Source organism: Temnothorax nylanderi, unplaced genomic scaffold (assembly GCF_030848795.1).
Source record: "Temnothorax nylanderi isolate EJ_2023f unplaced genomic scaffold, tnyl_v1.0 TNYL_tig0430_pilon, whole genome shotgun sequence".
In the NCBI taxonomy this organism is placed as follows: Eukaryota; Metazoa; Arthropoda; class Insecta; order Hymenoptera; family Formicidae; genus Temnothorax; species Temnothorax nylanderi.
In genome coordinates this window covers 78,085-89,947 of record NW_027249492.1, presented here as the reverse complement: position 1 = coordinate 89,947, position 11,863 = coordinate 78,085, and the positions used below count along the sequence as shown (strand labels likewise).

Below are 11,863 nucleotides of genomic sequence, written 5' to 3'. Positions count from 1 at the left end.
GAAATAAATATGTTTGAAGAAATCCGTCAGTCGTTTCGCAATATGCTATAAAAATTACTTAATATATTGGGTGTACAACTTAGTTCGGTCCGTTTTCAAAAGATGGCTCTAGGTGCTATAAATGGTTGACGGCGACAGCTGATTTTTGCTGTATCGTGAAGTGTCAACATCTGTCAACCAAATATTGTTTACAAGCCTTTGAGTTTTGCACAACAAGTTTAATTTTTACTGCGTTGAAAATGTCGAGTTTTGTTCCAAATAAGCACCATTTGCGGGAAGTTTTGATTTTCTGTTTCAATTGGAAGAAAAGTGCAGCTGAAGCGCATCGAATGCTTGTGAAAGTGTATGGTGAATCTGCACCATCGGATAAATCTTGCAGAGAATGGTTTCGACGATTTAAAAGTGGTGATTTTAGTGTTGAAGACAAAGAGCGTTCGGGTCAACTGAAAAAGTTTGAAGATGAAGAATTAAAAACATTACTCGATCAAGATTCGTGTCAAACGCAAGAAGAGCTCGCAAAAACATTGGAAGTTACTCAACAAGCTATTTCGAAACGACTCAAAGCCGCGGGATACATCCAAAAGCAAGGAAATTGGGTCCCACATGAATTGAAACCGAGAGATATCGAACGACGATTTTGCATGTCCGAAATGTTGCTTGAACGGTACACTGCAAAACATATCCTCTTTATATATAAAGGACACTTCTATTTTATAACGGAATATACAATGTTAAAACGGATTTCTTTTGTGTCCATTTTATTTAAGCGTGACTGACGCAATTCTTAACGTGACACTTTATTCATATATATTAAAATCCTTTATATAAGTAGGACTGATAGTGATTATTATTAAGACAGACGTTATAACGGATAATGTAAAGGACATGGTCATTGGTTGTGGTTTCCGTCATATATATTTAAAGCGGACAAAAATAACATAACCATGATGGCAGCCTGATCTTCTTTTGTTGCCCGAACAACGGCTCGGCCCGGACGCGTACAAGTAACGCACGGTGGCGGCCATCGGCCCAATCGCGGCGATAGCGCTCGCGATTCGAGTCGGGGTGTCGGTCGCGGTGCGAGGTGGCACACACGACACGATGCGGCCTATCGAGATGGTGTAGTAGTGTAGTGTAGCGCGCGCGCAAGGCGGGCCCCTGCGTGAGCGCGAGAGAAAGAGTGTGTTTTCGTCCTCGCCGTCGTCCTCGCCGTCATCGCCGTCGTCTTCGTAGTTCGAGAGTAGAGTGCACCTGCGGATCGCGACTCGTCTCCTGCCCTTCGTCGCTCCCGTTGCATCGTTGTTCTACTCTGTCGTCCTCGTCGCCGACGACCGTCTCGACGATCACTGTGCCATCGTCATTGACCTCGTCGTCGCCGTTGTCGTCGCCGCCGCCGCCGTCGTCGTCGTCGTCGTCGTCGTCGTCGTCGTCGTCGTCGTCGTCGTCGTCGGCGGCGGCGGCGGCGGCGGCGGCGGCGGCGGCGGCGGCGGCGGCGGCGGCGGCGGCGGCGGCGGCGGCGGCGGCGGCGGCGGCGGCGGCGGCGGCGGCGGCGGCGGCGGCGGCGGCGGACGTCGCGAGACGCCCGACGTCGTCATCGAGACGGATTTCACCGATTACCCTGGATTACTCGCGACACGACGCCCGCGGATAATAACACAAATGTGTGTTTTTTTGTATTCGCCTTTACATGAACGTGAAACGAGCGAAGAAGCTTGTACGCATGAAGGTAAGTTTTTATTACAAAAGTAAATCATTTATTATACATTATCATCTTTAACCCTTTAAATACGGCTGTCGTCAATAGACGACGGAACGAAAATTTCGCGAAACACGGCTGTCGTCAATAAGAGACTATACTATATTTTTTTGCGTTTGGACAGCCAGTTTTATTAATATATACCAGTAGTTAAAGAGTTAAATGTATATTACATATAGATCTCGTATATTATATTGCGTATATTACATTATTATATTGCGAACAGAAATGAATAAAATTGTACTGGTTCATACAGTTGCAGTAGTGGCGATAGAAAACTTGACTGGCCCAGCATTTAATGAAGTCAACAATCAAGAGCAAGATTCTCAACAGACTGTGCAATCTGCAAGCAATGTAGTAGAGGACAACTACAAAGATATTTAGTTTACCAAGTTTACCAAGAGTAAAGGACTTTTTTCTCGAACAGGTAAAATCTTATATAATAAATTGTTATAACTATTTTTGTTGCTTTATTATATGCTCAAAAATATATATTACCTCTAATTTTTGTTTTGTGTAATTTGTGCAGAAAGTTCCAGCATTTGAAGATCTAATTACACCTTTTCCTGGACCAAAAGTATATTACAATGATACTACAGCCTGGCTTGTAATCAATGAGATTGATCAACTGACGATTTATGTTACATCTGCGGAAGAGGCAGTCGCTCTGGGATTAGCTGTTTACTACATAAAAGATCTGAGTTATCCATCATCTTTTAGCCAATTGCTTGGTTTAATTGAATCTTTGTGCCTGGGTAATAATAATCAATTTTTGGGCAAGCGAGCTAAAGAAATTCTATCCATGTGTGTTTCATAAATTGTAATGCAGAGTTTTTTCTATTATTATGTTTATATTTGTAGTTTTGTTTTTGGATTTTTGAGCTCATCCTTCCTTTTCTTTTATAGGTATATATTATATGTATAACTATATATGGATAAAGATTATTTTTTAGTTTCTTACTTGCTTATTCATACTTTATATATAAATTTTCTAATCACATAATATAATGTTTTATATACATATATGTAATAAGTATATGTGAGTACAATAAAATATTGTCTTTCAGGTAATATGTTCTTCTTCATATCCGGAAAAGAATCTAAAAGGACACCACACAAAACCACGGGAAAAGGCCTTTCGGTCAAATTGTCTCAAACTTCTAAATAAAAGAGGGCATAAAATAAGAATTTTAGCGCAAACAAAAGGTCGAGATGTTGACCCGTTCGGGAGTTATTTAGGGTCAAAGTTCGAAAAAGCTAATTATTTACCCTAAATAACTCCCGAACGGGTCAACATATCGACCTCTGGTTTGCGCCAAAATTTTTCTTATTTTATGCCCTTTTTTATTTACGAGTTTTAGACAATTTAACCGAAAGACCTTTTCTCATGGTTTTGTGCGGAGTCCTTTCTAAATTTTCGTTTTATTTATAACGGATATATTATTCCGTTTTATTTATAACGGATATATTATCATAGGACAAGGTCCTGTACATATAATTCCGCTTTAATTTCATACTTACATAAAGTGGAAAAAATGTCCATTTTTTCCGTTATAGTTTCGCGGAATTTAGAGTGGATATGTTTTGCAGTGTACAAAAAGAAGTCTTTTCTGCATCGAATCATTACCGGGGACGAAAAATGGATTCACTACGACAACCCGAAACGCAAAAAATCGTATGTAAAGCCCGGCCAACCGGGAACATCAACGCCGAAGCCGAATATCCATGGTGCCAAGGTAATGCTCTGTATTTGGTGGAATCAGAAGGGTGTGATCCACTATGAGCTGCTAAAACCTGGTCAAACCATCACGGGAGACTTCTACAGGCAACAATTGATCCGTTTAAAGCGAGCTATAGCCGAAAAACGTCCAGAATATGTGACCAGACACGAATCCATAATCTTTCACCATGACAACGCTCGGCCTCATGCTGCTGTTCCGGTTAAAAACTATTTGGAAAATATCGGATGGGAAGTTCTGGCTCACCCGCCTTATAGCCCAGACCTTGCCCCTTCCGACTACCATTTGTTTCGATCGATGCAGAACGCTTTGACTGGAATACGCTTCACTTCAGAACAGGGTATCAAAAATTGGCTCGATTCATTCTTGGCTTCAAAAGATGAACGCTTCTTCCGCGACGGAATCCATAAATTGCCAGAAAGATGGTTCATTTATCTTAAAAAACGCATAAAAGAAATTGCGATACGTAAATCATTTTTCCTATAATGTTTACATTAAATTATACATTAATTACGAGAAGTATTACGATGACTTTGCGAGATTACAGGCCTCGATTACTAGTCCTGTTAATCGACTTGCAAATTTAATTCGTGTGCCATAGATTGCGGCTTGTCGCGTACTTATAAACCATGTCCAATGATTATATCTTTAGTGAAGCCATCAATCGCGCAGCGTTTAGTAAATAATTTCTAATAACACGGAATGTTATTTTTATTAATTATTTCTAGTAGCACGGAATTTTTACTTAATACGCTTAATTGCAAATTAGAAAATTTATCAAGTATTATTTTTAATAACATTCTTATTTCATAGATAATTCTTTTACGTTTTTCATGCAATTATACATCAAAAGAACAGACATTATTGGTTCTTGAAAATTTCGCTTTTTAGCTAACGTAATGAAATAATAAAACGATATAATATGACTTTATTCTGGCGAAAAAAGAGATTTGTATTGAGGAATACCTAACAATAAGAAGTACGAAGAAAGAGATTCTCATAAATGTGTCTTAACATTCGAAGGATTAAACGGGTAGTTTCAGGCGTATACCCGACGATAAAAGTTTCGTAATTTTATGCAATTATACTGCAATCACTAATTTGAACGGAGAATTTGCGAGCATGGGGGGTTGTACGTAACGTTTCCAGAACGATGAAATTTTAAACGCGAGGGTGGATCGTTTGTGTAATGGGATAACGGGAATCGATGGGTGGATATAAAGACGTAGCTTACCCCGCGGGGGAACATCAACCCTCGCTCGTGAAAGCCAATCGAGCACGAACAACCACCCTAATCGCGGGGCGCCATTGGCTCGGAGTTACCCCAATTCTATTACACCTTCTGTCATGGCCATTTATAGCGTTTAATCGACCAGACCGGATCATAATATGGCGGCGATAAACCCCCCGGTTGGGCCATGCACATGCCATCTCATCCCCCTGAGATGTTTTTATCGTTAAATGGAAAAGTCAACATTTGAGGTTTCGAGGTAAACGCGAACGCTCGAACATTCTAAATATCTTAAATCGCATTTGATACTTTAATTATTAGTCATTAGAAAAAAAAGAAACTTTAGGAAGAAACAAAATAACGAGAAAAATTAATTAATGATATTCTAAATCAAATAATAAATTTGATCAAAATATTACTGCGTTTTGATGGTAATTTTGTTGAACTTTATAATATTCAGCGATTATGGAAAACTTTAATAAACTACATAGCCTCCTTATCGTGAAAATAACTGGGTGGCACACTAACGTGGTAATAAATATATTTGAGAATACAAATTTCTAAAATGTTAAAAAATAATATCATCGGATAATTCGAACTTTTAGCTTAAAATAAATAGTCTTTTATCAAGTTTGACAGTAATTACTACAGTAAAGGTAGCTTTAAAACATTTTTACTCGCTGTACCGCGGTTGTTAAGTCAACTACTTGAGCCCGCTTATCTATGCGTCTGCACAGTGGGTAATTATTTATACCCACTTTTAAATATTTACCTACAAAGTATGCAAGAGTACACTAATAATACCCGTGCGGCATTAATGTGGCGATAATTATACGCTTCTGTCCTCCTTCCGAACGTCGATGACAAAGTACACTGGAAAAATTTACAATTGTACGCGGAAATTACTTTAAGTAGCAATAATCGTGTGGGAAGGTGTTCCATCTTCGCGTGTGGATTAATCCATTATATTTGTCTTTAATATAAAATTGTACCTAGGCGCTTAACAAGTTTTGGCTGATAACGCTGTTTCTTTTCTAATAATGATTTTTTCTAAATAGCTACCACTTGTCTATTTCCAGTACTTTCCGCCAAGCGGAATTCGTTAACTCGATGATGCACCGCGATTACATTAAATTAGCAATTCTTATTTTGTACGCGCTTATCTGTATATGCTACATAATTCGTTTTACGTGTCTCGTAAACTTGATCGGGTTCCCGTGATCGGTCTATGAGTCGGACAATGTACACAGATACATGTTGAAGATTAAAGAGTCGCAATGTGGGTATAACGTAAGCCAAGCAAGACCGAATGCAAAATGGGACGCATCCCAGCCTTCTCAGATAACTAAAGAGTGTTGTAATTACACAAACACACGGTGCAAACACATTACGTTCGATAACGATGACGTACAAACCAATATATATATTCTGATTTGTTATTAACTAAAAAACCTAAAGCCCCTTTGCGCTATATGTCTAATTTTTCGGCTGCCCCGACTAATTGATTGTAAGCCGTGTGATACTCGTCGCCCAATTCCTCCCTTAATTAATATCGCGCGTTCTGAAGTATATGTATATTGCGTTGCGCGTGTACATAATTTGTTAATCAATGATCTATCTTGTTAATTACCCGATAACAAACGACCGATAGTTCATCGAGTCGCGGGGAGAATGAGATTCCGTTATCGCACGAGCTCGTTTCGCTTTATCGGCCAACAACTAAATGGTAATTCACTATTTATTCGTCGCAAGAAAGTCGAGTAATGCGCGTTATCGTTAGCCGCGCAGGTATTTTGCATATCGGCCAACTAGAAACTCGGCCGCGCTGCGCTGCAGCGTGCGACAGCGGTTTTTTTTCCGTTATTCCGCGCTCATATCACTTCTTCCGCAACCGTGTTCTAACTGTGCGGATGCTGCGACAGGGTCGAAATGTCGAAAACATGTCAATTTGTAGGGGTATATCTTCAAATTCGCAGAAAAGGCCGTAATCGTTTGCTCAAGTGCACGCAAGTGTCAGTAATGCTCGACAAACAAATATCTTGAATCACTTAAACTACTCGAGAATTAAATATTTAATTACTAAATATTAAAATATTTAATTGTATCTTTGCGGTTTTAATTTTTTTAAGTAATTGCTATAGCTGGATAAAGCTGGCTCCGAAATTATATATGTTTAATAAATGTAACAATTCGAATTTTTTATTTAATAATGTGAAGAAATTAGAAGTGAGACTAAAGCAAACGAGCGATGAGAATACGAATTATTCTTTTCAAAAATTTTCCGCGATTTAGGAATGACTTCTGGGAGGGAGGGGCTTACGAGAGTGATGTAATAATTCGCTCCAGATCTCTAATTGGGCATCGTTTCAATCACGTATTTATCTACACCGTCGATACGTGTCGGCAATAACGACAGCGATACAGTTTTTGCTAGATCCATGGGCGGACTAATTTCGAGTTAATCGCCGTCTTATCGCGATCTACCGACTATAAATGCGCCTTAATTAACTCCGCCGCTCTTATAAGGGCGGCCGGTTTTTGCTGAATCTCTCGCACAAAAGGCACTCGTGGGGAAAAAGTAAACCCTGGGACTGCGGTTTCTCAAGCCCCCGGAATGTCGTGCGGCTTTGATCGAGGAGGTAACTGATCGTCTTGCGAAAGCCCGATGTCACGATCGATCTTTTGTCCCCCCCCCCCCCCCGATATTTCTTTCCGTGGAATTTAATGAAAACATTCGCACGTTTCCTCGAAACTAATCTCCAGGGTGTTATTATACGCGACAATTTTTACGAACCGCTTCAGGAATTATAATGTTTTACGAGTCGCGAGCTGATCGACAAGGACTTCCAATCTATATATCATATATTACATACATTTTTGTGTATCTGATATTGCACTATGTCCATTAAAAATATGCTGCGTTCAGACCTCTATCGGAATTGATAATTTTCCGATATTTATGGCCGCAAGAATTAGACCTCGTTTCTTTTCTTAGAACCGCACGCGAATTCTTTCCCGGTCGCAAACTTCACACTCGATTTGTGTGTAAACACATACGAGACTATCACTTAAATTATTCCCATATATCGCCGTAATTAAGGATTCCGTAGCACCGTATAATCAACGCGCGTAGAATGGATTTTTTATACGACGACAAATTACATAGATCTACTAATAATTACACTTCCAACTTAATCAACTCAATAATTAACTTGTCTACCAGATAGCCTTAGAATATGATATACCTGTCACCTATCATAAACATAGTCGCTTATTTTTATTTATGAAGCAACAAAGTTCTTTTTATCTATCGTTATATATGTTTACCAATATTTTTGTATATTATTCACTTTCGTATAACATTTTCGAAAATTACTGCCATTCATCATTATACGTATTTTTGATAATATAATTGTCTAGATTTGTGTTGTTATGAGGATTATTATGAGATAGTATTTTGTTCATTTTCTTTCTCGCTTCTCGAATAAACTATGCGTAAAAAATTAAGGAAAGACTAAAAGATTTTAAAAAATATTATAATAAAATTAAATAAGAGCTAGATTTAAGCCGATATAATCAAGAACAGCTTTTAATACTTGGCAGATGTCAAGAGTTCACAAAAATATATGTATCTAAATTTTAATTTTAGACACGCGGAAGAATGAATTTCAATTTTAGACTCCGTGGGGGAATATGAATTTTAATTTTAGACAATATTAGCGGTGGTTTCTATAAACTTCATAATAGAAATGTATTGCGTAAACTCTATATTTATTTATTCGAGATAAGTATAAAAAGTATCTCGACAGCTTTAAAACGCGAATTCACCGATAGGTATTGCAATTGTTTTAATCGGTGCACGAGTGACGAAAGTGGACTGTCTAAAGACTCACTTGGCGAACGCTCGTCGTCCTGCGCGGGGAGCTCCGTTTCCTCGACGTCGACGAGGCTGCGGATGCTGAAGACGCTCTTCGCCACTCTGGTCTTCTGCAGATCACCGACGCCTTCCGCGGCCCTTCTGGGCGTCGTGCTGAGATCCATCGTCGATACTTCGCACTATTTTCGTAGGCGGGAAGGAATCGGCATCTCACGTCCTCTCACCGTACGCACCGAGATCGTGTCGTCTCCGTCGTCGGCGTTGTCGCTCGCATCTTCGGCCTCGTGACCTCATTAACGAATAACGAGCGAATGTCGTCCGCGAGAAAAGCCAGTTTCCTAGTCTCCTTAACTTCGCCGATCGTCGATGCGCCGAGATCGACTCTTGCTACTCTAATTTACAGCTCCAATTGGACGGACTTGATAACAAAACACTTTAACACGTTCTCCACTTATCTATTTTCTTGCAAAACGTTGCAGCGTCTTTTCTCGTTTTCCTGTCCTGTTTCTAATATCAACGAGAACTTTACGACAACTCGATCTCGATCGCCGTCAACTTGCTCTGTCAACTTTGACGACTCCGGTCGAATTCAATTTTACGGAGCTCGACTTTCAAAAAGAGCTACTTCGTTCACCCGCCGCTTATCTTTTTTATTCGGATTGTAGCACACGTCGCAGATACGTTGCACCTAAGATAGCAGACCGCGTCGTCAGTTCGCCGCAATATATTTCCGAGAATTCGACGATAACTCGATCAGTTTTTAAACTCAACAGTTTTTCCGCGTAGCAGATGCAATGATCATATATCACACGTTATCGATTGCACTTTTTTTTTCTTCCTGGTCCCGGAAATCGATTATCTCGAGTGTCTGACGATCGCGTCTTGTAACGTCGCGCTACCACCTGGCAGATCGTCTCCTCGCGATCCAGGAAATCTCTCCCTCGCGAGCCGATCGTCCGACCATTGGGCGGAATCGATGATCGCTTCGCACTTCCGCTTCCGGGCGAGGAATGATCGTTCTCTCCGTGCGAGAATGCCTCCGGATGGATCATCGAGTTACGTGTTATCTCGATTCCGTTGACCGGAAGCGCATTATCGCGTTAATCGTTATCAGCGCGGTGCCGATCGTGGCCTGGCGTCGCTTCGCGCAAGAGCTTACTCTCCTGCCGGGCCCTGTAAACACGCTCACACGCACACGCGCACGCGTCTGAAAAGGATCGATGAACTCTTTCACGGTTCACGTTGTCCAACTCTCGGCCGTCCTTGTGTTTACAAATCGCGGCGCCTGATTCGATCTTCCTTCCGTTTTCGCGCAGACCACGACCAGTTTTTTTCAAGGACCGGTCAGTTTGGGGCGGGAGGGGATTCGCCGTAAATCGAACAAAGTAGCCCCTCACGCGATCACTTCCGATTTTCGATCAGCTGACGCTCGACACGTGACGACGGAAGACAATAGGACGTCGAAGACCGTGTGGAGTGACAGTTTCATCAATCCGAGACTTTTTTTACGGAAACACATGAAAATCGCTAGACGCAAAACTTGGGCATTCAAGGATTGCGATTGCAGTTATGAGATTATTTAAACACTACAAATCGGTGGAGCGTGTTTTATTTACAAATTGCTAATGCCGCAAACTCGATTTGCTACAACGTCCGTGGTCAGTCTCTAATGGTCGATTTGGACACATTTATCGAACTCTTCGAGATGGAATGAATATTACTTTTTCCCATGAAATATCGAGAGACTCTTTCTTGTTACGGCTGCAATATTTATAACTCAAGGAGTGATATCACATTAATCCACGTATACTCAACAACGTCTTTTCCGAGATAATGTAGAATCCCGTAATGACTGTTCCAGTTCGCGCAGACGTCATATCCACGTAAAACACACACTGATTCTTCCTCAAACTAACTATTTGCGCCACAATGTCCACGTTCGTTTAATTTCTCAAAGTAGCGTCAACATAGGAGATCTCATAGCACCTCTAGTCACCCAAAAAATTTCCTCTAATCACGGTGGTACGGCTCGCAGGTATCGCATGTACACGCAGGTGTCGTATCCAATTAGAGTACGTTCCATATCGAACCGATTGCTCGCGTTGCAATTTGCATCACGCACACTTTTCTAACTTCGCGATCGGCGTGCCCTCGGGCATGTCGCGCGTAACGAGCGCAACGACCGTCACCGGACGTTCATCGGTCTCTCACCCGCGCGGTGGGACAGCAGCCGGCTCGAGAGCGGGCTTGACAGCTCCGGTCATGACGGTACGGAACCGTTCGAGAGAGGCGAGAGGCGAGAAGCGAGAACGCGAAGCCGTAGGCGCGCGACGCGGCACACACGCGTATCGCGAACTCCTGGCCGGCAATGTGCGCCGCCGCGTTCCCTCCACCTCGAGGAGGTCGATCGCTCGCGCTGCCCCAAGGTGATACCAGGTGGTAGAGGGGAAGGTGTGGAAAACCCGCGGACCGCCTTCGTGGTATAAAATGGAGTTGGGCACGGGTCGAGGGCCCGCCCATCGGGCTCCACCCACAGCTCGGCGACGAGAAGGGTTGACGGACCGAACTCACTTCTCTTCCGGAGGCTGTTCCCGCTGACGAGAAGAGATAAGTCGACGCTTCGCGTGCGCGCGGACGTCTCGACGCGTGCGTCTTGGTTTTCGATGTTCCTGGTGCGAAAAGTAATTATCGATTTTATCGGGTATTTCGAGGATTATCGCGGGAATTCTGGAGGCTTAAATTTATATGTGGATAAAGGCGGTATATGATAACGTTGTGATAGTGATTTACGGACGTACAGATTCACATCTGATCTCTAAGATTTTTTTATCATGAGAAAAGAACGAAGATTATTATTCAAATTTATTTTATGTCTACAAATGTGCGAGAACTTAAGAAAACTTAATTGTTGCGAAATCCCATTTAATAATTATGCATAGTAAGAAGGTGAATATAAATTGCAAATTTTTGAAAAGATGAGTTTTGTTATTTTTCTTGCGCTAAATGTTAAAATCGGTTAACATCATATAATCCTGCTTAACAAAACGCAAATGTTTCTTTCTTTCTTTTTTAAGACTGAAGTCTCGTTTTGAAGGCAAATTAGGTAACAATTATACATCATATTAAAAACTGAAGCAATTAAAGCAATTAAACATTTTACTTTAATTACTTTTTAACTATAATATCCTTGTTACATATACTACGATAATATTTTAATATTTAAATAGTTTTTATACGACATTTTTACACTACTTGATTCT

The 11,863-nt window shown here is 41.1% G+C and overlaps 1 long non-coding RNA gene across 1 annotated transcript; it reads left to right on the top strand.

Annotated features, from left to right (window-relative positions):
* The first annotated feature begins 1,529 nt into the window (after positions 1-1,529).
* On the top strand, positions 1,530-2,713 carry LOC139782630 (uncharacterized). Its single transcript, XR_011720934.1, has 3 exons — positions 1,530-1,726; positions 2,013-2,183; positions 2,286-2,713. It is a non-coding gene; the product is annotated as an uncharacterized lncRNA (long non-coding RNA).
* The last annotated feature ends 9,150 nt before the right edge of the window (positions 2,714-11,863 follow it).